Genomic DNA, 26,516 nt, shown 5'->3' with positions numbered 1-26,516 from the left:
TGCTCCCCCTGTGCCACTGAGAGTGGGGCCGCGGCTCCTGGGGTGCAGGGGATGTGAACAGGGATAAGGGGTACTGAGATTGGGGCCGCAGCTGGGGGTGGAGACAGGGCTGGGGCTGGAGTGTGGCTGGGGTCGGAAATGGAGCCGCGGTCAGGGGCCGAGTCTGGGGGTGGGGCCAGAGCAGAGCTGGAAGTGGAGCAGGGCTAGGTGGCACTGCCTCCTCACCCCCTGTGGGGGCTGTCTGAGCGCAGCTGTACCTCCCCAAACTTTTCTCCATGCCCCCATCAGGGGGACATGCCCTACAATTTGGTGACTTCTGCTATAGGCTGACCAGTTGTTATTACCCTCAAACTATATTAACTGTCTGCCTGCTTCATAGTATTCTGGCTTTTTCCAACTTTGCAATATTCACTTGTCTAGACATAAATGGCGACGTTTTCCCCAAAGTCACCTAGGGGATGTAGATGCGCAACTTCCACTGAAATTTGTGCCATAATAGGGGATGTATTCAAAGGTACAAATAAGAGTTAGTTACCTAACTTCCATCTGTGCCTTAGAAAACCTCTCCCTGTGCCTGAATCCCCTAGACGGCTTTGAAAATCACTGCTGACAGGTTTTTATAATAGGTGATTTGCCATATATGACAGTCTGTTATCCTGCATATGTTAGTGCATGATGATTTCACTTGTACATGTTTATTTCCTCTTCAAATTGTAGCTGTGGTCAGAGAATGGTGTAAGTCCTTACTCAGTGTAACTTGACTCACATCTGCTCGCTTTACAACACAAAAACATGTTTTCCTACTGGTTAGCTCTGCAGAGCCACTTCCATTGTGGGCGAGCGACCTGAAGTCTGTTTTGCTCATGTGTCACTCACAGAATTGTCAGCTGAGTTCCAGCCTTCAAATCTTTGCTACTGGTAATGATTTAAGGGAAAAGGGAATTCTTGTGAAAAGTTTTCCGCTGTTGCTCGCTGCGGTTTGCATCCGCTAGTGTTTTTATCAGAGCACATCTCATTGGCATGGTGCTTAAAGTGCATCGGACAACTTGTCTACAGGAAGGCATCATTGCTAAAAGCAGTGGAGCTGACCCAGTGTTAATGGTGGGCAATGTTTGTAAAATTTCCTTAGTGCAGGTGAGGCTTAAAAGGCCAGGCTGCATGGAGATGGAGTTTGTAGATCTAGCAGTTAGAAAAAAAAAATCTTTTGAGTTGTAAACAGAGCTTGGTATTTGAATCCTTTGCACATCTCTCATGCCTTTTATTCAGGGATCTCAAAGCACTTCATTCAGCCTCCCAGGTAGGGAAATACTGAGAGAGAATAATTTATAGAACCTCATGGCGTGATGTCATTTTGTTAGCATGTAACCGCATTTTAAGTATTCAATAAAATATAGTTCCTGAATTAACGGAGAAGATTGTCATTGCATTGTGTCCCTTGTGGTTTTGTGCGAAGTCCTGCTGCTGTGCGAGATAAATAAATCATTATAGCTGCATTCTTAATACCTGAGTATTATGAGTAGTGTTATACAGAGCTTTATTTGGAAAGTTTGATGAATTTTCAGCTTAGTGTACACACTGTAGAAGTCTTGATTTTTTTTGCAATGGTCTTAAAATCTATAGATACATATTTTCTTTGCTTCCCGTAAACTGCAGAATGAAATCTTTGTTTCCAGGGGCTGTCTTTTACTCATTTGTGTGTTCAGGACTAGCACAGTTTGGCTGACAGATGTGCCTTGTTGAATAGGAGAGGTTAGAGGTCAGCCAGGGTCTGCATGGTAGAGCTCCCCAACTCCCTAACAATCCACCCCCTTTTCTCCCCAACTATTCCATACTTTTCCCACCCAAACCCAACAACCCTCCAGGGTCACTCCCAGGATCCAGCCCAGCAGTTACTTCCCTCTCCCTTGGCTCCTCCGTTACCCTTGACTCCCCCAAGAAGCAGTGCGGGAAATATGTTTCTGTATTGAATCATTACTCTGAGTTCTGTATTAATATGCCTAGTAAAGAATCTATTTGTCACAAAACATTTTCTGAATCTTTTTTTGTCCTCTGTTTTGTTACAGACATACTTGCTGATAGGTAGTTTGAAATAAATTACCAAAATAATTGAAACTGGCATGATTATATTGTGTTATTTTGACAAATAAAATATGCAGAATTTTGTGGAATTTTAAAATGTGCACAGATTTTTTTATTTTTTGGCGCAGAATTCCCCCAGAGTAAAGTTCTTCCATAATTGTTCATGACGGGGTTTCTTGTACTGCCGTCTGAATCAGATAGTACTGTCTACTGTGTGATGAGATACTGGAGTAGACGGTCCACTCAGATACTGTATGGCAATTCCTATGATCCAAAGGTAACTGGAAACAACTTGATTCATCCACTGCTTGTTTATCTTAACATCATGATGGCTGATAATGTAAACTGAGATTTTCATCTTGACCTAGTTCATTAGCAGGATAAGATTAAAGTGTTAAACACAAGTGATTGTTACTTATCCTAGCGGGTTTCTGGTGTTGGTAGACTTGAATGACAGCTGACAAGGTATTGAGTATAGTGGGAAGGACCTCACTGAATTTATTAATGTAGAATGCAGTGAATAGAAGGATATTGCAAAAATGTCTGGATCAGAGGTTTTCAGTCTATATGGTGTGCTGCCCTAGGAGGGCACGGAGAAACGTTTGGGGTGGCGTGGCTGCAGCCCAGACCAGCCCCTACAGGGGGAGGGCAGGGAGCGACACCCAGTTCCTCTCCTGGCCCCGGCCTTGGCTGATTGCCCTGCACCAGGGGTCCCGTCTGCCTACCTCGCGCCTGGGGATCTGCTCCTGGCTGTGGTTGCCAGCCCCATCTCTGGGGCAATGTTCCCTCTAATTTTTTCCATCCATGTGCAGAATAAATTTTATTATGTGCACTGAGGTATGTGCAGATGTGCACCACCAGTAGAAACAAAAAACCTATATATATATATATTTTTAAAAAGTTATCCAGCTAGGACAGGTTAGGCATTTTAGAACTCACAACTCAAAGAAGTAAATTTAAATGTAAGAGAGAAATAAAAATTATGAAATGCATAGACGAGTCAAAACACTAAAATACACTTTGAAAGAATAAAATTACAGAGACTATATGTGCATTGCAGGGAGTACCAAGAAGTAACAACAATAATACAAGTGCGTGTTGGGAGGTGAATGTGAAAGAGACACACAGAAACTCTGTGTGTGTGTGTGTGTGTGTGTGTGTGTGTGTGTGTGTGTGACACAGACACTATGTCAGCTTACAGGGGACACAAGCCTGGCGTCCCGCCTGCCTGCCCTGCATAATACGTAAGCTCAAGGGGGTGAGGTACTTACATAAAATGGGCGAGGTTATTTTTTTTTTCTTCAGACTCACTGAGCAATCATAGTCAAAATCAGGCCAAAGTGCTGTCTAAATATGGGTTTCATTGCTTTAACTTTAGGCACTCAGGTTCTTTTGGCCATATTGTTATTAGCGGTGGATGACTTGCCTTGTAGAGGTTGGGTGAATGGGAAGGTTGCCTGTTGGAGATAGAGGGGGCCTGTTTGGTTATCTAGTCTATCTCTGGACAGTGCAAGATTGTTCCTGACCATGTATTTGTTAGTGCTTGCACTGTATTCGTTGGCTATTGTCTGTTGGTTTCCAAAAATTCCTCTCCTTCCCAGTCTGATTAGCCAAACAACTGGTAGCCACAGGTTCTGGGTCTATACGAAGATGCAGTGATAGAGTTCCCTTTTTTCTCTTGCCGGACTAGTAGAACAGCAGTGCCTTAATACATGGTTTTTTTTTTCTTTTTTCCCTTGTTGAAGGAAAATAGCAACAGAGGAGTTCCCTGAAAGAGAGCTGCACTAAAGAGAATTGATTCTGCAGTTTCCTAGTCATTATAAACCTAATTTAACCCCCTCTGTTCCAGCTACTGCTCTGAACCTCACTGAGTAGAACAGAACCACAGGTAAACTTTATTAGTACAGGGGTTAATTATTGCAGTTCATCATTTATGAATCACTGTAGACGAGCATGGCACTATAGGAAACAAAGACAGACAGGTATCCTGAAGAGCTGGGTAACAAAAGTCCCCTAGTGGATTTGACTCTCCAGTGTATTGGTTCCACTGTAATTGTTTTGTGTACACGATTTCCAGAAAGCAGCGCCTCCTGCTGTCAGCTTGGAGCTGAAAGACTGTCCAGTTTTGGAAAGGATACCGTGAGTGAGTGAGTGATGTATCTGGGATACCTGGAGTGATTAAATAGGGAATGCGTGAGTGGCAGCATCTTTTATGGTCTGTTTGTCTCCTACAATGCCTCTTTTTTTAAACATGATGTGACTAAAAGTCCTGCAACGTATTTGTAAATGTTTTTTTCTGGTTGGTATGGGGGAGATTCCCTGAAGGGTGACCTGGAATTCTTCCTCATCTCAACATTCCCACTTTCCACTCCGCTCTCCCTCTGGCTTAAGAAAGCTGGAGGGGGAAAGAGCTGCCTATGGCTGGTAGTGGATGTGGAGCCTTCCACCATTAGGGCAGCAGTGCAAATCTTGATAGGGATCAAAAGTTATCATCTGATGGTTGTTTCTTCCATTATTTAATTTTTGTCACCATTAACATACATAAACTGAGAAGATATAGTCATTTGGAATATGCAGATGTTTATCCTCCTTAGTATTAACCTAATTAATTCACATTTATAACACACAGTGTCCAAATGCAAATAGCTACTCCATCCTCCCCACCTTGATGCTACTTCATTGTTATACCCATGTCTTAGAGCTTCTGGAAGTTTTTTCCCTTTGTATTGTTTTCCCTGTATAAATCATGTAAATCATCACCAGCTGCTGTATCAGTCCCTTTTTATGGGACTACCTGCTGTGTTTACGTCTGCTTATTCCCTTGTATTTTTAAAAGATCCATTTGGTTTTTTTTGCCACTCGTCTTCACTTCCAAGGCCTTTCCCAGTCAATCCTCACCTTTCCTACCAGCTCTCATCCACTGTTGAGCTGTCGATCCTCGCCACTGAGCAGCCTGTCATGTGAGCCTCTATTTCCCAGATGTTACATTTTCAAGCAAGGCCCTTTTATATTTTCTCCCTTGCTGCCTCATGTGCTTCAAAGGAGCTCCCTGTAAACACCCACAAAACTATCTCATTATCTTCCTTCCCTCCTTAAAATTCTCTTTTGCCGGGATGCCTACAAAAAAACTTGACAGTGGTTAGGTTGCTGGCAAGCTTTGACCAATATTCTGATCAATATTATCTCATCTGTTGTCCTTTGTAAGCTCTTTGGGGCAGGGACTGGCGCATGGTAGAAGGCTTTTTGATTATTTCATTGGAGATGCAGGTTAGACTTAAGGGATGATGATGATGACCAGGCTCCAAGCATCTTTGCATTTGTTTTACTCCAGTCTTCTCGTAGGGTTACTGCTCTGCAAGCTCTTCCCACGACTTTTCAGATATAGTCAAAGGCAAACTGCCTGCTTCTTTCAGAAATCACGGCTGTGTGGTGCTGAGGAGGCCACTTCAAAACAATATATAGTACTGCTGCTGGCAACTGACCTCAAATCAGATCAGCCAGGCTTCAGCTGTGTTATTGGATTGGTGGGCTGGCGCTCTGGTTACATCCATGGCGTAAGTGAATTAGGCTCTCAGGATCCTGTTTTTATTACTGTTTTATGTGGCATGAGCTTGTTTTTCTCCCTTTTGCACACAAACTTGTTTGCACTGTTGTTCCCTATAGAATAAATTTACTACGTTTAAGAAAAGGGAAGTGCGCCCTTCTGAGTGAGAGAGAAAATTACTGACACGCGAAGCACGAAATGTGAACATGCAGCAGTTTGCAAACAACCCCCGCCTCGCAGCCCTGCTGTGCCATCTCAAAATCAAACACAAGCAGAGGGCCAACGTCTTCCCTGGTGTAAAGTCATTGGGAACACTGGGAAACAGTGGAGTTGCACCAGGGATGGATGTAGCTTGTTCTTTGTATTTCAGTTGCTCCAGGGGGCCCGGCTGAGACCAGGACCCTGTTGTGCTAAGCGCTGAACACACTGGGAGTGACAAAAAGAGCTTGCAGTTTAACTGGACAAAGCAACGTGGGGAGAAGGAAAGTATTGTTATCCCTGTTTTACAGATGGGGAGCTGAGACATAGAGCTGTCAAATGACTTGTCCAAGGTCACGGAGGGAAGCTGTGGCAGAGCTGAGAAATGAAGCAGATCTTCATAGTTCCAGTCAGTATCTTAACCATAAAAATGTCCTTTCTCTCCACCTGGGAATGTGAGACTGGGCACGGAGATTGACCATACTCTGCCTTTTTAAGCATCCTTTGTTTATTTGCGGAATATCTGTCCCTTGTAAATGTCTTTTTTGCACCTGCCTATGCAGATCGGGAAGGCTTTTGGCACCTGGTGGCTGGACTCCTATCTTTCAACCCTGGGTAACAGTTGTTCTGCAGTAGGTTAACAAAGAGATTTTGTTCTCTGGATCACAAGCTGTTTAATCCAACCAGAAATTGAATAGAGGGAGTAGAGTTGGGGACAGTAGTGGTACTATGGTGGTACTATTCCAGTCTCTGCCTACAAATTAAGCTCCACCCATCTGAGGCGCCTCTCTCAGTAAATTGGCCAGATATTCAGAGTATGATTATACCTGCTTGTTCCTTTAGCTAACTCCCTTCAGTAGGGCTTTAACATGTCTATGGCCTTCGCTAGGCTTGACCCTCCCCCCTCCTTTCTTAAAGGAGGAAATAAATAATTTAAATGTTAACGTTAGCTGTCAGCACTGGACAATTGGGTTAACACCTCACTGAGATGCAGGGGGCAGCCCATCCCTCTCAGAGGTGTTTGTTCAATGCTCTCCACAGACTCTGTCAGATATTTCTGCATTGGGTACACTTGGTTCACTTGTGTGAAGTTTTCTTCACAACTATAATAGCTAGAGACCGAGGTTTTTTATATATGAAAGCAGAGATGATGGAGAACACAAGAGATGCTGGTCAGCCATACCGCCGAGGAGCAGCACAACCCAACTCCGAAGCCAAATGTTTTTGTTTTCAATGTTGTCTGCTGCCTCAGCTGTGAAAGATGGCACTTGCTCGCCAGTGAATTTAGAGCTTATGGCTTGATGGCCCTGGAGATTGATATCCCTTCTATGCCGGAGGAGCACCAATACAGCATGGGCATTGTGAGAGCCACACACTGCCCTGCTAATATGTGCCTCGCTACTGACCCGAATGGAGATGGCAGGAGAAAAGAGAGTTCATCCTTCATGCCTGTATGCTGAGACTGCCAATAAAGATACTTCTCTAACAGATGCTGTGACGTTGCACTCCATATGCTTTATGGAAGTATGCTTATGAACATGACATAATTGGAATATGCTTTATGCTAAATACCCCTTGTATGGTGTCATTAGAAAGCTTGCAATCTACTAAGTGTGTTCATCCTATATGTTTGCATGTATTATTTCTATATCTGGAGTTAGAAGAATAAGATATAAACTTGTATCTCTGATGTAGACATATTAAGTGGAGGCCAATAAGGGTGCTCCAGAAACAATCAGTTGTAAATGGCCTTAGTTACTTGAAAGCTTTCCTGTGTACATGCGGGCCAGCCCATGGGGAATGGAGACTAGGGGGGTCTTACAGTGACGTGATGATGTCACCAGATAATGAAATCCATCTTAAATCTGGTACTTGTCCATTTAGAGGAAGGGGGTGGGGACCCAGAGAGACAAAAGATTCTCGCCTTGTGCCAAAGCTATAAAAGGAAGTGGAGCAGGACAAAGGAGGCTGCCAGTCATGAGAGAACCCCTGGTTACCACCTGAGATATCTGCTGGTTCTAACAAAGACTACCAGGGGAAAGGATTAGTCCCAGACTAGGGAGGAGTCTAGTCTGTGAAATAAGTTCATTGGACATCTTTGAGGGTGAGATATTATCTGTAATCAATTTCTTAATGTATTAGGCTTAGACTTGCGTGCTTTTTTTATTTTGCTTTGTGACTTACTTTGTTTTGTCTATTGTTACTTGAAACCACTTAAATACTACTTTTTATACTTAATAAAATCACTTTTGTTTATTAATAAACCCAGGGTAAGTGATTAATATCTGGGGGAAGCAAACTGCTGTGCATTTCTCTCTATCAGTGTTATAGAGGGTGAATAATTTACGAATTTACCCTGGATAAGCTTTATACAAGGTAAAATGGATTTATTTGGGGTTTGGATCCCATTGGGAGCTGGGTGTTTGGATGCTAGAGACAGGTAATCTGCTGAGCTGTTTTTAGTTAAAGTCTGCAGTTTTTGGGGCGTGGCCCAGACCCTGGGCCCGTGTTGCAGCAGGCTAGTGTGTCTGGCTCAACAAGGCAGGGTTCTGGTGTCCCAGACTGGCAGAGAAAACAGGCTCAGAGGTAATTTCAGCAAATCAAGTGACAGTCCCAAGGGGATCCTTGTGACTGAACCCATCACAGATACTATCAGAATTGGGTCACCAACTGGTTTCCTCTAGGTCATCACATGGAATCACATGGGCAACCTACAGGTGAAAAGGCTGCTATCTCTTCCCATTAGGGATGTGCAGTTGGGGAAGGGGACTGCATGCTCTAGTACAGTGGTTCTCACTGGGGGGCATGCAGAGGAATGTTCAAGGAGGCATGTGGCAGGGCCGGGTACAGCCCCCATGGAGGGTGGGAGGGGAGTGCCCTATATTCAGCCCCAAGTATTGCTCTGCCTCCAGGCCCAGTTTCGCCCTCACTCCCTCTCTGCCTCCAGACCAACTTCAACCTCAGCCTTAGCTCCACTCTGGCCCCAGCCTGGCTGTGCCCTCATTCCCTCCATCCCCAGACCAGCTCTGATCTCAGCTGCAGCTCCCCTTTACCCTCTGCGCTGCCCCCAGCTGAGATCTGCCTCTATTCACAGCTCCTCCCCCATCTCCAGATCCACCCCCAACTCCGCCTTCAGCTTGCGGAAGTCTAGGCTGTGCAGTAATGGAGGTGGGTTGCAGACAGAGTCTGTTACTGGCAATGGGGTGAGGTGGCTGGAAAAGTTTGAGCTCCACTGCTGTAGTAGCTAGGGCAGGGCACTGTTGAGGTTTAACGTGAACTCCTTTTGACCTTGGGCAAGTTGCTTTTAACCTCTTTTGTCTCGATTTTCCGTTCTGTTAGTTGGGAATGATATTCCTTTCCTGCCTTGGAGGGCTGCTGGGGCTGAAGACAGGTTTGAAATGAAATCCCTCTGTAAGAGTCAAATGCTGTCCCGTTATTATTTCCTGAGCTGCCTGGTTCTTCCAAGTTTATAAAACAAGCAAAGAGGACCTTAAACTACTGCCTCTGGGGAGTTGTTGGAAAGCTGAGGGCAACAGCATGTTGTCTGTCTTGCTCATTTATCTGCCAATGGGAAAAATTTCCTCTTGTCTTCACAGAATCGACCTGCAGGGTCGTCTTACCCCCACCGCCCCAGTGAATCGTCCACAAAGAGGCTAGCTGTGACAAACCGAAGAAGTGAGAACTGCCTGCCAGCTTGGCTTTGGGACCTTTTCTGACCTGAAGGCTTTGAAGAGCTAGTTATGAAATAAGAGCGAGCTCTTCCCCACCCCCAGAGTCACATGCTTCTCACATGGAGCCGTGCAGCATGCTCTGAGAGTCTGCTCTGAGTCCGTAGCTGTGTGTGGGGAAGAGAGATGACATGACTCGCGTTGTTGATGATAGTGGCTTATGTGATCTCGCTTCATTATATTTGACTGGAGCACAGAAAGTCCCATCTGTATTCATGAGCCAGTGAGTCTGTCACCAAAGCGCTGCAGGGGGTGGGGTAGGGAGAGAAGCAACATTCATTCTTGCTATCAAACCCCATATTCCTTCTGCAGAGGAAAGCCGCTCGGCAGAGTTATGCTGAGGGCTGGGTGTACAGCTGTGCGTGTAAGGATGGAGCAAGGCTCTGAGGCCATGGGAGAACTCTTCACCTCTGTAGTAAGGGTTAGGGAGCCCCTGTGCTGGCCTGGAACTTTGGGGCTGCTTCACGTTATCTGGGATGCCCTGGGATAAAAGCCTTTTGCTTTGGAACAGCCTGGGTGAAACAGGTGTTTGTAAAGCTGTGCAAGTGTTTCCCTCCCACTTTTTCCTTCAGAGAAGCAGGGAAGGGTGACTCATTCCACCAGCCTACAAGGAAAATTTAATGAAGAAATGCATTAGCCCCCCCCCACATTTGGGGAGGATGGTGCTTCTATCATCTTTGGTTATGAGAGAATAGCAGTCAGGCTGTTACTTTTAATTACTTTATTTTTATTTGTCAATTAGTGAAAATATTTTACTGTCCTCTTCTTGATTAATCTGCTTCCCATGTTGGGATCAGAACTGAGAATTAAAATCATGTTTTGGGTGTGTTTAATTTTCCTTATATTAATTGTCACATTGTGCTCTGAAAAGCCCTGAGGTGCCTCCTGGCTCAGGTCTGGGAATCTGGATGGGATCATACTAGAGTTGCAGGGTAGTGGTGAGTAGGTGAGCTGTTGTTTCATCTTACAACCATATACACTTCCCAAAAGTAATCAGAGCAAATGTAATGATTCTTCACTGGAATGGAGATGGCAGAAGACTGACTTTCTTAGGGTGCTGGGTTTGGGGGTCAAATCTTTTCACTTCTAGATGGCACATTCCCTTATAACCAAAGTTAGTGGTGACCAAAGAGTTACCATGTCATGGGTGTTGGCCTGTGTGACATGAACTGTGGAGTCCACATCACAAAAATAGCTTATCTGGGACTTTGAAAATTTTGTCCAGCTCCTGCTAGTGCAAGGATTGAAGCCTTCTATCCATGGTGAAACATTTTTTGTGTCACCACTCTTATTTCCTTGGTCCCTCCCACTCCCCACCAAAAAAGCAAACAAACCACACAGCCAAAACCAAACCAAACCAGGCTCCCTCTAATTCAAAGGGATAAACGTTATGTTCTGTATAAATCTGGAGCCCCACTTCCTTCCTACTGAAAGAGAGGAGAAGCATTCCCCTTCACCTCCTGACTGCTCCAATGCAGGTATGTCTCCTCTACTCCACCCTTCCTTCATCCTTCAGGCTGCTGCAAAGGGGACGTCCCCTCTGCTCTACTCCTTTGCCAACCTCTGTTTTGTGGATCCTCGTCCCTAGTGACTTGATCCACAGACTGCTTCTAATGCTACACACACTGCTGCCAATCAGCAGCACAATAAAACTGATCTGTCATTCTGGTCCATTCCACTGCTGTGCGCAAAGTCCTGAATAGCCACAGTCACTCTCTTGTAGCTTGGGACAGCTCTGAGCAGTAGCAGAAGCACTGGGTCTATCTGCCTGCAGGTTCAGGCAGATAACAGTGGCTCTCATAGATGCAGTTCGCTTGAAAAGTTGTCACTGTAACTATAAGAGTTAGAGATCTCTAACTGCTAGTTCTCCCCTCCTACCTGCCAGTTTTTCTTGTTTAAGTGGAAGATTGCATCCTGTAGAAGTGGATGGCTTAGACCCTTACACTCACTGCAGAAAGTCTTTCAATCACCACTGGTGAGTAAACTGCAGTCAGACAGTGCTGTCTTCCGGCAGTATAATTCCTTGAAAGGAAGACAGTAATAGAAAACACATTTATTTCACATTACAAAACCTTTGTCCACAAATGCTTTCCCTTCATCATTTTTGGAATACATATTTAAGGCAGAGAATGTGAGACAGTGCATAAGTTAAGAGAAACAATATTGCACATATGTGAAGGTGGTTTTTTTTTTAATCAGTTTTCTGGAGGAGTTCAGTTTGTGCTATAGAAAGGCTATACTTAGAGGCAACCATGCTGCTGTGCTTTTAGACTGGATTCTTTGAAGTTGTAGTGTTGTACCTGTAAAACCAGTAAACTCATTAGCTTTCAAGACATTCTATACAGATCAAGAGGAAATGTTGCAGCCTTTGAGACACTGTATGTTAGTGTTCAGAACAGGGAGTGAGGAACTGGATGTAAATATTCAGGCAGTGGGTAAATTCTGTCATGCTCAGGGACAACTGGGTCAATGATTGAAGGGTGTTCTGGCAATATTCAAAATTTCATTTGACTTTACTCATTTTCCCCAACTTTAATTTACAAAGGTTTAATGGACCTTGATTGTAGTGTCATAATAGAATTTGATGATGTGAACTACTGTATTTCTTTATCATAATCTCTACATCCCCCTCCCCCTTTATTTAAATAAAGAAAGGGAAATGTTTTCAGAGGAGGCGAGAGAAATATGGGGGTTTTGCTCTGACGTTGAGCCCATCCATTTTTATCTCATTATGTATCATTTTTACCTAATGCTTTTATATTATTTGAACTGTGCTTGGTTTTTAGATTTGATGCAGAGATGAAGTTGCTATAACAACATGATGATTCACATAATTCCAGCGACAATCTGCTGGGGTTTATTTTTCGATAATGAAGACTTATATGGTCCTGATGGGGATTTCTACCTGTTTTCAGTTAGAATGCCGCATTGTTTTGCCTATACAATCCTTTGGGGTTACCGCTGCTTATAAGAATACCTGCCTGTTATATGGTGCTTTTCATCCCTAGTACTTCACAAAGGAGATCAGTATAATTACATTTTACAGATGGAGAAACCAAGGCACAGAGAGAAGTGCCTTGCTCAAGGTCATGCATCAGAGCAGTGGCGGGGTGGGGAATAGAACCTAGACCTCCTGAGTTCTAGTCTAGTAATCCATCTACTGGGCCATGCTACATCTATAATTCTCTCTAGGAGTTAGAACTAAGTTCCTACAGTTTTTGACTTGCTAGTCACAACCACTTAAAAAAAAATCAAACAAACAAGAAACAACCACCTTTGCTTCTCTGGTAGAAAGATACCTTAAAAGTGCATGCTGCCACCTAAATATGGAATGAAGTCATAGGGCAGGTAGGTTATAGGTAGGACCCTACTAAATTTACCATCAATTTTGATCAATTTCACGGCCAGAGGGTTTTAAAATTGATCAGTTTCATGTTTTCAGTTGTTTACATCTGAGATTTCACAGTGTGGTAACTGTGGGGCTCCCAACGCAAAAGGTACCCACAAGGGGATCTGATTTCCTCCCTCTTCACCACCAGAGCTGCCATGCAAGGGACGGGCAAGTCGTGTCCCTCCCCAGTCCAGTGGGGACTTGAAGCTAGGAGCTCCCAGCAGCAACAGGGAGGTCGGATTTCACGGGGAAGGGCTTATTTCACTAAATGTTTTTCACCGCCGTGAAATAGAAAGGGCCCTAGTTATAAGTACAAGAGAACTGTATTAAATGTCTGAAGTATTTTAAAGGAGTCTTGAGTAACCAGGAGTTCACAGCTTTCCTGTTTACTTTTAATCAGAATAATGTACATAATTAAAGGTGATTAACTTTTACTTTGAAATCTACCAGATCACATAAGTAAGGGCTATTGCATGTCCAGCATAGAATGCAGAGGCATAAGGAGGGTTTCTGGTTGCAGGCTTAAACTTTAAAAAAAATCGCCCTAAGACTTCTTTTCCCTCAGCAGATTGGTGTTTTTTTTTTTTTTTAAATTAAATTAAGCATTGAAAATGATCAGTTTTACCAGTCTGAAACTTCAGATTTTAGGCTTTTTTTTGGTGGCGGTGGTGGGGGGAGGTGTCTGTTGGATTATATCCTAAACTCTGTTTCTGAGAATTTAAATAACCTAGCTAGAGATGGAGAGAGTTGCCCAATGCATTTCTGTTGCTTTTAGCTTTTCCTGTCTCGAACACAAAAGCCTTGGTTTGAATTGAATCTGTATACTGAGAGGAGAACTTGGACTAAAATGTTTGCTATTTAAAAGACAAACCAACTAACCAAGTCTTAATATACCATTTGAAACATGTATAATTTGTGTAAAATAAAGACTTTTGGGAAAAATAAACACAGGAAATCCTAGGGATACAATAATTGATATATGCTAACACGTCTGTGGTCACCTGGGATTTCATGGTTGTCACTATACTGCATGCCACGCCCATTTGGAATGTCATGGTGACAATATGCATAGAACTTGGATCCTTTTTGGGCTGGCCCCTGCCTCAGTTTCCCCTCCTTTAGCTCCCCAGCAGCTACGAAATAGGCTTTCATGTGTCAAATTACACCCCTTCTTGAAGCCTGGGTTTACTAGCAAAGTTCACAGGGAAACACAGGAACTCCCACCCAGCCTTTCTAGCTGGCTCCTAACCTTTCGTTATGGGTTCTTAGTCCTGTCCCTGCTGAGCCTTTCTGTTATAACACTTTCTGCCCACAGTCCAGCCTTCCTAGCTGGCTCCTGCTCCTTGCAGGCTGCACCCTTGTGTCATAAACAGATAGCTAAGGGTTAATGTTCTTTTACCTGTAAAGGGGTAACACAGGGAACCAAACACCTGACCAGAGGACCAATCAGGAAACAAGACTTTTTCAGATCTGGGTGGAGGGACGTTTTGGGGTGTGAGTTCTTTGTTCTTTGTCTTGTGTCTGTGCCCTCTCGGCTCTGAGAGTGATTTTTCTACCTCCAGGCTTTATAATCTTCTGTTTCCAAGTTGTAAGTACAAGGATAGTAAAACAAGAGGTTTATATTGTTTTTTTGTATTTACATGTGTGTAGTTGCTGGAATGTGTCAAATTGTATTCTTTTTGGATAAGGCTGTTTATTCATTTTTTTTCCTTTAAGCAATTGACCCTGTATGTTGTCACCTTAATACAGAGATCCTTTTATGTCCTCTTTTCATTCTTTTTACATAAAGCTTTCTTTTTAAGACCTGTTGGAGTTTTTCTTTATTGGGGACTCCAGGGAATTGAGTCTGTGGCTCACCAGGGAATTGGTGGGAGGAAGAAGTCAGGGGGGGAAATCTCTTTGTGTTAGATTTACTAAGCCTGACTTTTCATGCCCTCTGGGTGAGGGGGAAGAGAGATTAGCTCTCTCGGTACTTGTGTTTCCAGGATTTGAAACAGGGAGGGTAGAATCCCTTTGTTTAGATTCACGGAGCTTGCTTCTGTATATCTCTCCAGGAACCCAGGGAGGGAACACCTGGAGGGGAGGAGGGGGAAGGGAAATGGTTTATTCCCCTTTGTTGTGAGACTCAAGGAATCTGAGTCTTAGGGTCCCCCAGGGAAGGTTTTGGGGAGACCACAGTGAGCTAGGCACTGTATAATTCCTGGCTGGTGGCAGCAATACCAGGTCTAAGCTGGTAACTAAGCTTGGAGGTTTTCATGCTAACACCCATATTTTGGACACTAAGGTCCAGATCTGGGAAGAAATGTTATGACACCTTGGCTTTCTACCTGGCAGCTAGGCAGAGTCTCTGTAGAGCAGTTCCTGCCGCTCTCCTGGTCCTTTGAGTCTGTCCCTGTTCTCTGTCAAGCAGCAACGCTCAACTTGGAGTCTCCCTTTAGTTATCTACAGGCTACTCTTATCTACACTCTGGAGGCTTCATTCAGCCACAAGACTGAGGGAGGATTTGATAGCTGCTTTCAGCTACCTGAAAGGGGCTTCCAAGGAAGATGGATCTAGACTGTTCTCAGTGGTGGCAGATGACAGAACAAGGAGTAATGGTCTGAAGTTGCAGTGGGGGAGGTTTAGGTTGGATATTAGGAAACACTGTTTCACTAGGAGGGTGGTGAAGCAATGGAATGGGTTACCTAGGGAGGTGGTGGAATCTCCTTCCTTAGAGGTTTTTAAGATCAGGCTTGACAAAGCCCTGGCTGGGATGATTTAGTTGGGGTTGGTCCTGCACTGAGCAGGGGGTTGGACTAGATGCCCTCCTGAGGTCCCTTCCAACCCTGATATTCTATGATTATCTGCTTACCTTGTGACATTGGTCATTTTCTTCATCTGGGGCGGTGTGCTAAATGTGTTACAGGTGGGGCTGAACCCATCTCCACTTAAAGGGCTAGTCACCCTGTGACACCTTCACTCTCCCCATACAATGTATATGGCCTATCCCTGTCCCCTCTACCATAACACTCAGATGTGAATATTTAACATTGGTCTGCTGAAGTTAGCCCTTTAAAATCAGACATTCATTTTGAGCAGGAGGATTTGGAACACCCAAAGGGAATTCGATCTTCAGGCCTTCCCTGTGACTTGGGAAAAGGAGCTTTCCTATATAGCTTGCAGTTGGAGGGGCAGTGTACTACTCAATCGGGATAAATGGCAAAGATAATTGGATTATCCCTGGGTGAAAACGGCATGTGGGCGAGCTTGGTTCCTTCCCTCTCCTTACGAAGTCATGAGTAGAGGTGTATTCCTGGAACCCTTTTCAGAGTGTCAGGCCTGTAAGAATCTCACATAGGACTTACGGCACAGGATGTTAGTACCTCAAACTTAGGCCTTCCTTTTAGCTCACTAAATAAGACACGAAATCCAGGTTCCAGCTTCCATGAAGGTTTGGTTCATAGCCTCTTCCTGGCATTGATGCTCTGTAGGCAACACGCCTTCCCAGCTAGGCATTCTGGAATCCTAACGGTCCATTTGGGTCATAGAATCATGAAGATGCAGGGCTGGAAGGTATTGCAAGAGGTCGTTTAGTTCAACCCCAGTGTTGAGGCAGGATTGACCATCCCGGGTGGGGTATGTGCAACCCATTCTTAAAATCCTCGTGATGGGGATTCCACGACCTCCTTAAGTAACCTGCTCTAGTGCTTAACTATCCTTGTAATTGGAAAGGTTTTTCCTGATATCTAACATGAATCTCCCTTGATGCAAGTTAAGCCAGTTGCTTCTTGCCCTACCTTCAGTGGACATAGAGAACTGTTGAGCACAGTCCACTTTATAACAGCCGTTAACATATTTGAAGACTGTTATCAGGTTGTCCCCCACCCCCACCCCAGCCTTACAAGCACCCAGTTCTTGTTTCCTTTTTCTCGTCTGTCTGGAGACTCTTCATCCCAAAGAGGTGGTGTTACAGGACCCATCCCCCTGGTTCAGAGAGATGTTCCTCCTTATATTCTACTGTCTTAATCTCTAGAACATCCAGTGGGAAATTGACCTAATCGGTAATGTACCATTGACCAGCCTGAGCATTAAATTAGAGCCTCTTTATCATGTCCAACAAATGAAATACAGTTGACAATGTAAAAAGGTCCTGGCTTTCTGTCCTGCCTAATTATGTTGAATTACAATCGCATTCTGACGGGAGAGCCTTAGAGGGGTCAGTGGAGCTTTAGATGGAATTGAAATTTGTAAATGACAAAAGAGGCGAGCGAAGCAGCAGACACGTAGCAATTAAGGCACTAACAGAAATACACCACGCTTTTGTATTATTCAGAGCCAAGTGCTCCAGTCATTAAACTTCTGAGCATACATACGCACACTGCTCTTGGTTGTGTTAGTGTTTGGGGGTAGTCTGCGTCGAGGAAGCAGCCCCGGGAGCAGGAAGTACGCCAATGGGTGTCACATGGCTCTATTAGCCCATCATACAGCAGATGCTTCTGGCAGGGAGTGATAGTCAACATGATGTAGCTGTTCTTTCTTGCCTCTGATTTCTGTGGTCCTGGGGTGATCACAGCTGTCTGTTGCTGTCTCAGTAAAACCTGTAGCTGGCTTTGCTGTCTCAGTAAAACCTGTGGCAGAGGACACAACCACTCATGTATCTATCTGTTTTCAATGTCTTAGGTAAGTGGCTCCTCCCACCTCTTCTTTCTATCATCCACAGTTGTTGCTCTGGCTCTGCCTTTCAAGGGCAACTGTGCTTTGGTTGTATGTAGGAGAGAGACAACTGATTATGCACAGGTTCTCAGAGTCTGCAGAAAGGTATAGGCTGACAATCAATCTGAAAAAGAGAAAGGTCATGTATCAACCTGTGCCAGGAAAACCCTACCCAAAACTGAAAATCACTATTAGCAACACACAGCTGAGTGCAGTTATAGACTTCTGCTGTCTTGTCAGTGTACTGTCAAATGATACTATAGACAAGGCGCTGACAAGTAGTATCAACAAAGCCAGTTTATCGTTTGGCAGACTATCAGGCTGAGTTGGCAGCAGCATGGTATTAAGCTTCAAACCAATCTAAAAGCCTGTAGATTGTGCTGTCCAACTTGTACGGGTGTGAGACCTGGACCTGGGACAGGCATCCTATTAAGCTTCTAGATAAGTTCAATTTACTACATCTGGATGCCATGCTCTGCATCAAAGAGCAGGATAAAGTTTCCAATAACGAGGTTCTGGAACGTAGTTATGTCCCAGGGATCAAAGCAGTGCTCATCGCATCCCAGTCATGCTGGGCTGGTCATGTGTTTAGGATGGCTGGCGCCAGAATGCCAAAGCAGTTGCTGCATGGAGAACTGAAAGTGGGCAACTGCATACAAGGCGGCTAGAAGAAACGCTTCAAGGACACATTAAAGCATCGCTTAAAACAGTGCAACATTGGTGGTGGCAGCTGGGAGCCATCAGCAACAGATTGACCATGCTGGTGAGCAGTAGTCAACAATGGGGTCACCCAGTTGGAGATTAATCACTGTATGGATCTTGAGGCACAGAGCTGAATCGTAAACAGCAGCAGGCGCAACTTGTAATCTCTTCTTCGGTATCGAGCTACCTGTGCACTGCATGCAGAAAGGACTGCCACTCGCCCATTGGCTTCTTTAGCCACAGCTATACTCACAAGACATAATACAATTGTCAGGATCACCTTTGGTCACACAGGACAACAACATGTGTGCCTTATTGTTGTATTTACGCACCCCAAGTAAAAATACCGCAAAAGTATCAGTGCTGAAAAATAGATTCCAGGAAGCTATCCCGTATCCAGTAAGATATTGGTGACATGGGGCTGTACCACGGTATCAGACTCAAGGCTGGCAATACAGCTTTTATATTATCATGGTAGATAGGACTGGAACATTTAGATGTCCATCTACCGTTGTCTCCCCCTAGGTGGAGTTTTGATCCCCTGGCCAAGCTAGCAATCCAACCTGATTCTGAGTGAGCTTATCCCTGTCATGGACTAGAATACTGCTAGTGTGATATACTTGACTGTGCTGAAGCCAACACTGGTAGGAATGACCTGGTTGGAATGCTACTTCTGATCAGGTCTATGCAGATGCTGTGGTGGAAGTGAAGATGCCCTTCTTTCCTCCCTTCCCTTAGAGCTGTGGCATTGCACAGTCTGCTAGCCTTGGCCTATGACTCCTACTACGGGCACTCCTTCTATCTCCCCGCCTGCTGTGTCTGTCTCAGTCATTGGTAACATGCTGACCTGAAAGTGGCTAGGCACTGCCATATTGGTGGTTGAGGGTGAAAGGTGGTTATGTCTTACCAAACCATTGACGGGTCTCTTTGGACAGTAGGGTAAATTCTCCCCTGAGTTATGTGAACCCTTTAATGTCCCAGGATGGACTGATGAAATGGATGTCTGGCTACGATGGTGAAGGGGATGCCATGATCTCAAACTGGAAGAGGTAACTGTTTGTGGCAATAGCGTAACCACCACTCACACCTCCAGTCCCACCCCAGAAATACAGGTCCCGAATGTGGGAAGCTGAGTGCACTGAGCTGGAAAGTATCTGGGATAGTCCCATCGTTGTTACAGAGGGCATGATGCCATGAGTTAACCTGAAAGAATTCTCAACCACGTGGACAGTGAACTTACCTGGAACAATCTCTTTTAGACCCCAACAGCACTGTAAAGGCAAATTTGGTCAGCATAGCAGGGCCAGGGAGGTGCCAGAGAGGGCCTGTATACCAGCCAACTGCTGGGGCGTGAAAATGACATGAGGGGAGGAATGCAAGGGTGGGTGGTGTAAATAGTTTCTGAACAAGTGATTCACAACGGCAGATTGAATGTGTTGAAGTTAAGTTCTGTGAGCCAGCATGTGCCCTGACTGTTGCTCACACGGCTCTAATAATGTCTGCAGAGGGTGAAAGGGCAGGCATAGTCTGGCCAATTGCATGCAGTGGTGGTGGTCTGTTCTTGGAAATCAGTGTTACAACCTGGCCTAGCGCCCCACTGTATGGTCACTACTCCATTGCATGCATCCAAGCCACCTGGATCTGGGCAGTCTAGTCACTTCATCTAGCTGTGGGACCCTAGGCTCACACTGTGTTTGTGGCTGGTAGAGCCAGGGAGCTAATGCTCAGCAGGCACAGTTAAGCCTTCTTCACTGTCAGGGCAGGTGGTAGCAAGGTGCCTCATAACCCTGGGTAGCCCTGGGAAATGTCATATCTGGGTTCACGTCCTTGCTTTGCGACAAACTTCCTGGGAGACCTTGGGCAAGACACTTACCCTCTTTGTGCCCCAGCTCTTCAACTGTAACATGGGGATAATAGCACTGCCCTGCCTCACACACGTGTTCTGAGGATAAATACACTAAAAACTGTGAGGTGCTCAGATGATCCTATTACAGGGGCCAGGTAAGTACTTATGGTAGGCAGTGAAATTAAAATAGATTTTTAAAATTCCTCCCGCTTTAGTGAGGTGATGTTACTGACACAGGTAAAAGTCACTATATTTTACACCTGGTTTATCTGGACAGTGTGTCTGTATGTACCCCAGAGGTGACTTACATATGAGGAGGGTTGCTGTATTTCTGCCAGGCATGGCTAGTGTGGCAAGTCAGGAGAGTTCCAGTAGAACCCACCAGGTAATTTTCCATCCAGCAGCCTTGTTTGTTGGACATGATTTGACTAATCAAGGAGGAAGCTGTGTCTCTCTTGTGTGACTTCTCTACTAGTATTGTGTTTCTGTGAGTCTGAACGGCATTTTCATTTAATAAGGGAGGTGATAAAGGAAAGCTGCCCACTTCCTGTAGGTCAAACACACAACTCAGCAGGAGAATTGCTCATAAAACTGTATCACCATTACCAAGCCCTTGAGGATTTTTGCACTGGTTGCTTCAGTCTGGCCTGATCTCTGAAATGGACCAGCTACTTTTGTTTTTCTGAATGCAGTGGAAATTCCTCAACCAACAGAGATTGATATTCTGAATCCTCCAGTGGCTGGAGGCTTCAGGTGAAGCCCAGATCCATAATACACCTTTGCTGACAGGGTACATGTACCTTGGGTTCCGAATGTGGATGACTTCTTCCGGGCCCTCACCTGGTGATCCATGTAGACTCTGAAACATGAGGATTTGACCTGCTTTCTTGTTGCTGTCCCAGCATATGTCACGGCAGATAGGTGCAGATTCTCAGCTGGTATAAATTCATCCTGGCTCTGTTGTCTTCAATAGAGCTATTCTGCTGTAATCCAGCAGAGGATTCAGTCTACTGTTCTTAGAGTGTTTTGTCCTTTTTGTGACTCTTAATAAGATGCCTCCATCACATCCTGCCCTAACAAGTTCTCTGAGCCTGATTTGTCAGAGCTGATGAGCATCCACAGCTCTTATTATTGTCAGCTGGGATTATGGGTGCTCTGCACTTTTGAAAATCAGACCTGTTCCCTTTTAAAAATGTATTTACTTCTATCCTGTTAGGGTCCTAGGGTGATCTCTTCTTTCAAGGACTTTGTATAACTCCACTCTGCTTGGAAATTACCAACATCCTGTATTTCATTAATTAAACTGCACTTGCGATTTCTATGCTCTGAGCCCCCATTCCCTTTCCTGCCTGACCCTATTACTAGGCTGAGTTCTTAAAGCTTCTGTCGTATAATATACTAGCTCTTATCCTGCTCTCATCGCTGTGGGATGTGGGCGTCTTCCAGTTGCACATTAAGCAGTATGACTAACAGCTGTTATGGGTGGCTCGTTCTCTCTCTCTCTTCTTTTCACTAAAGGGGAGAGTTGTGTGTGCAGTGGGGTGTTTTGTTTGGGTTAGCTGGGTTTTCATTTTAAATGTATGCACTCTCATGTGTGTTAGAGAACGCAGGTTGGTGAAGTGTGCCTTAGAGCAGAAGGTGGGAAAATTTGTCATGGGCCTGTTTTCCCATGAGTTTGTTTCATAGTCTTGAACCAGTCCCTGAGAAAGTTCTGTCTCCTGCACGGATGAGCGTCACCCTTATGTTAGAAAGTTCCATTGTCTGAGGAGCGCAGTTTTCGAGTGTGGATTCCACCCTGTAGTGTCAGGTAATCTCTTAGGTATGCTGGGCCCACTCCATTGGTCCATTTTGAAGATAAAGGACCGAGACCTTGAATCACTGTTCTATGGGAAGCCAGTTTAGCGAGCGCAGGACAGGTATGGTGTTCTCATGGCATCCAGTGTTGCTGAGCAGACATGCTGTAGTGTTCTGTACTAGTTGAAGTTTCCTGAGGGCTGATAACTCCATGCCTAGGTTTGTAGCATTGCTGGAGTCCAAATGGGAGGTGACAAAAGTGTGTGTAAATGAGGCCAGGTCATCCTTTCCCACAAGGAGGTGAAGTTTCCTTGCCAACTGAAGATGACAGAAAGCATGATTTGCAGATGCTACTATGAGAACACCAAGTATCGGTGAAGAATTACAGGAGAACTCAGAAGTTATGGACTGAATTGACCCTCCGTGGATGAATACCTTCAACCGAAGGAGACTACACAGTTGCTGCAAACTGTTCAAAATGCTTTCCTTTGCCCACTAGTATCCCTTCTGTCTTGGTTGGGTTCATCCTCAACAAGCTGTTTTTCATCATCCATGAGCTTATCTTGTCCAGCTGGGCCATGTTGAGGGTCCTGAGGTTGTGTGTAGTGAAGAATAAGCTGTGTGTCCCCTGCACATTCCTGGCACTTGAGTCCATCTTGTCTGACCAGTTCTCCAACTGGCTGCATGCAGATGTGGAATAGGACCGGAGAAAGGATTGTGGTGAGGGTGCCGTTTCTCATCTCTTCTGCGTGGGTACGTCCCGCCAGGAAGGACTCAAACCATGTTAGCACATTCCCATGTTACCCCTGCTACCACTGTAACACAAAACAGCAGTGTCTGATGGACAACAGTGTTGACTGCCGCACATAGATCCAGGAAATGAGAATAGACGTCTGCCATTATGAGGCCTTGGCTGTGCCAATCAGTTGCTCATGACTAGGGCCCTACCAAATTCATTGCTGTGAAAAATGCGTCACGGACCATGAAATCTGGTCTTTTGTGTGCTTTTGCCCTTGCCCTTCATGGGGAAGACCGCGTTTCTCAAATGGGGAGTCCCGACCCAAAAGGGAGTTGCAGGGAGGTCCACAAGGTTATTTTAGGGTGATCATGGTATTGCCGCCTTTACTTCTGTGCTGATTTTAGAGCTGGGCAGCCGGAGAGTGGCGGCTGTTGGCTGGGTGCCCAACTCTGAAGGCAGCGCCCCACCAGCACAGAAGTAAGGATAGCAATACCTTACCATGCCACCTTTGCTTCTGCACTGCTGCCTTCAGAGGTGGGCAGCCAGAGAGTGGTGGCTGTTGACTGAGGGCCTAGCTGTGCAGGCAGCAGCGCAGAAGTAAGAGTGGCAATACCATCCCATGCCCTCCTAACTTCTACGCTGCTGCTAGTAGTGTCTCTGCCTTCAGAGCTGGGCTCCTGGCCAGCAGCTGCCACTCTCCAGCTGCTCAGCTCTGAAGGCAGCATTGCTGTGAGCAGCAGCGCAGAAGTAAGAGTAGCAGTACTGTAACACCGCCTACAATAACCTTGCATCCTTCCCCCCCCACAACTCCTTTGGGTCAGGACCCCTACAATTATAACACTGTGAAATGTCAGATTTAAATAGCTGAAATCATGACATTTATTATCTTTAAAATCCTATGATCATGAAATTCACCAAAATGGACGGTGAATTTGATAGGGTCCTACTCATAACTCTTTCACCAACCAGGAAGGTCATGTGTTGGATTCACAAGGCTTGGGTCAAGGGTCCATTAGGGTGTCCGATACCTCTTGAGTAGTGAATGTATGGAACATGGGTGGGTAGTGGCTGGCATGGGTGTATGGTGGGGGCGGATCCAGGCTGTTAGAGAAGATTTCTCTAATGTGTGTGATCTTTTCTGTGAATTAGGATGATTAGTTTTTTTACAGTGCTTGCCGTTGGGTTCTGCTTTGGGCTGTAGGATTAATGTACTGCTTTACCCCTTAGCGTCTTGGGGTGGGATTTGGTAGCTGCAATGAAGGTCTCCAGGAAGCTTTCTTGGCTTGTAATATAGCCTCTGTATAGGCTTGGAGAACTTTGTTTCAGCCTCTTGGTTTCAGCCTTCATTTTCTGCTGTAAAAGCACAAATTTCTGTCCCTATCTCTTCATCTGGTGCAGGGAGTCAGAAAAGCACAGAGATCTGTGTGGATGATGGGGAGTGGGCCAATGCATTGAGGACAGAGGCTATTGTACAATAATGATGATTCATCAGGTCCTCAGCTCCATATCCTGTGTGTGGAGTGCTGCTTTCCTTCAGCATGCTTTGGAATTTGATGGAGTCTTTATGGGCAAATCAGGGTCATGGATCTTTCTTGATGCCTGCATTCTGGGAGAGTTCTGACTACTGCCTTAATGTGGGTCCAGGCTAGTTGGTCAGATTCCCAAAGTTTCTCTTTTTTTTGCAATGAGGAAATCCTGGTAGTTTAGGATAGTTTAGGATAGTTTAGGAGGGGTAAGGGGATAGTCCTGGATAGTTTAGGAGGGGTAAGGGGAGATTGGGGGGAAAGTAAAACACTAAAAGGCCAGAGAAATGGCTTCCCATGTCTTGTAGCAGAACCTCACTCCTTACCCCTCCCGTGGGGTCCAAAAGAGGTGGGACAAAGACCCCAGACTGATGACCCTGCCAAAACAGAATAGGAGCATAAGTTGTAAGGGGTGGGACCGAGTGCGTGCATTGCAGGTATATTTGGGCCAGCTAAGAAGGAGGGGGTGGGGAAAGGGGACACAGCGCAAGGCTCTGGGGTGTCAGAGCTGGGAAGGGAGACACGGGATAAACGTTTTGCGGTGTCACAGCTGGAAACGGAACACTGGGAAACAGACTCTGCCAGTATGTAGAACTCTGGTTATGCTTGCTTGGAACTAACCCCAATAAACATTGCATTGCCTGCACTTCGGACTTCTGGTCTTCTGCTTTCTGTCTGCGTGACAAGAATCAGGGGAGGGCGTGAAAGGAAAAGCCCGCTAACAATCACATTCAGTCTTAATCTACTCTCTTGGGTATTAGGCAAAAATCAAGGTCTCTGGAACCTATCTACTGGTTCGATTTCACCACCTTGACTTACTCTCCTGGGTTGGAACAGTCAGGCAAGTGGCAGACCTAGGATTAGATGTCAGGAATCCCTTTCTGTTGTCCACCATGCTTAGTTCACTGTCCTAAGAGACAGCAGTAAAAACCTGACAGAATAAGAGTGTTTGGGATTAGGGCTGGGTGGGAAATGAGTTTCCTGTCCTGTGAGAATTTTTGAGATTTAAAAAATAAATCAAGAACAAAAAGGCCAAAATTTCATTTTTTTTTCATGAACTGGCAAACAAAAAGGGTTTGGGTCAATCAGAATGGTTTGTTTCAATGTTGACTTTCCCCCTTTAACATTTTTGAGTCTATATTTACTACCATTTTCAAACAAAAAGTCATTTTGTCTTCAAGAAACACAACTTTTCATTTTGATAAAGTCAATTTGGGACATTTCAACAACTTCAAATGATATATGCAAGAATGCTTTGAGCTGAGAGACTTTTTAAAATGGCTCTGTTTCACCAGCCGTTTTTGGTTCTGACCAGCTGGCTTTTATTGACGAAAAAATGTTTCATTGAAAAATTCTTCATCCTCTCTACTTGGGATGCTTGGTAAAAGAGAGACTTGGTTCAGTGGTTCTCAACCAGGGGCCCCCTAGGGGACCTCGGGCAGGTTTCAGGGGGTCTCAAGCAGGGCCAGCATTAGACTCGCTGGGGCCCAGGGCAGAAAGCCGAATCCCCTCTGCATGGGGCTGAAGCCCAGGGCCCTGAGCCCCGCCACCCAGAGCGGAAGCTGAAGCCTGAGCAATGTAGCTTCGTGGGGCCCCAGCCGATTGCCCTGCTTGCTAACCCCTAACACCAGTCCTGGCTTTTATATTCAGAAAATCAGTTATTGGGGCACAGGTGGGCCATGGAATTTTCATAGCATGTTGGGGGGGCCTCAGAAAGAAAAAGGCTGAGAACCTCTGATTTAATTTGACTATGACGGGTACTGATTAACTGAGGGAAGTGATAGACCTAATGCCCCATGTATGAGACAAGGCTGACCTGCTGACTAAACCCCATACTTCCAACCCTGTCTGGGTTAAATCCAGCTCTCAAGTTCTTTCTAAGAACACAGCTGATGACATTGAAATATTTCAAGAGAGTCAGTCATTTGGGATGGTAATCTATGGCTGATGAATCACAGTACTCACAGAAGTGCCATCCAAAGTGTCGAAAATCACAGTGGCTTGTCTGGGCCATCTCTGAAGTCCAGAGCCAAAAACTGGGGTATGCATAAGATTCACTGGGTGACCATGGGAAATGTACCTCGCTTTCTCCATCTGTAAAAGGGAGAGAATAGGACTTTCCAGTTAGAGCTGGCTGAACATTTTCCTATTGACTTTTTTGAAAATTCAGAAACTTTAAACCAGTTCTTCCATCTACTCTGCTTCTAGTTTCTTCCAGAGTAGACTGCGATCCTGCCACCTCTCACATAGAACTCCTGGTCAGAGAGCGAGAGAGCGTGT

At 45.2% G+C, this 26,516-nt stretch overlaps 1 protein-coding gene across 14 annotated transcripts in view; it reads left to right on the top strand.

Moving 5' to 3' along the window:
* The window catches only part of TSNARE1 (t-SNARE domain containing 1), a 757,898-nt gene that overhangs the window by 68,137 nt on the left and 663,245 nt on the right, over positions 1-26,516 (top strand). The window contains exon 1 of one of the 14 annotated variants that reach the window (XM_050940847.1): positions 18,860-18,978. The exons of the other annotated variants lie outside the window; for them this stretch is intronic. The gene's annotated coding sequence lies outside the window, so the exon portion shown is untranslated. Of the gene's footprint in view, positions 1-18,859; positions 18,979-26,516 lie in introns of those variants that run through there. 14 annotated transcript variants of the gene reach the window in all.

Source organism: Gopherus flavomarginatus, chromosome 2, assembly GCF_025201925.1.
Source record: "Gopherus flavomarginatus isolate rGopFla2 chromosome 2, rGopFla2.mat.asm, whole genome shotgun sequence".
In the NCBI taxonomy this organism is placed as follows: domain Eukaryota; kingdom Metazoa; phylum Chordata; order Testudines; family Testudinidae; genus Gopherus; species Gopherus flavomarginatus.
This window is presented reverse-complemented; position numbering and strand designations above follow the sequence as displayed.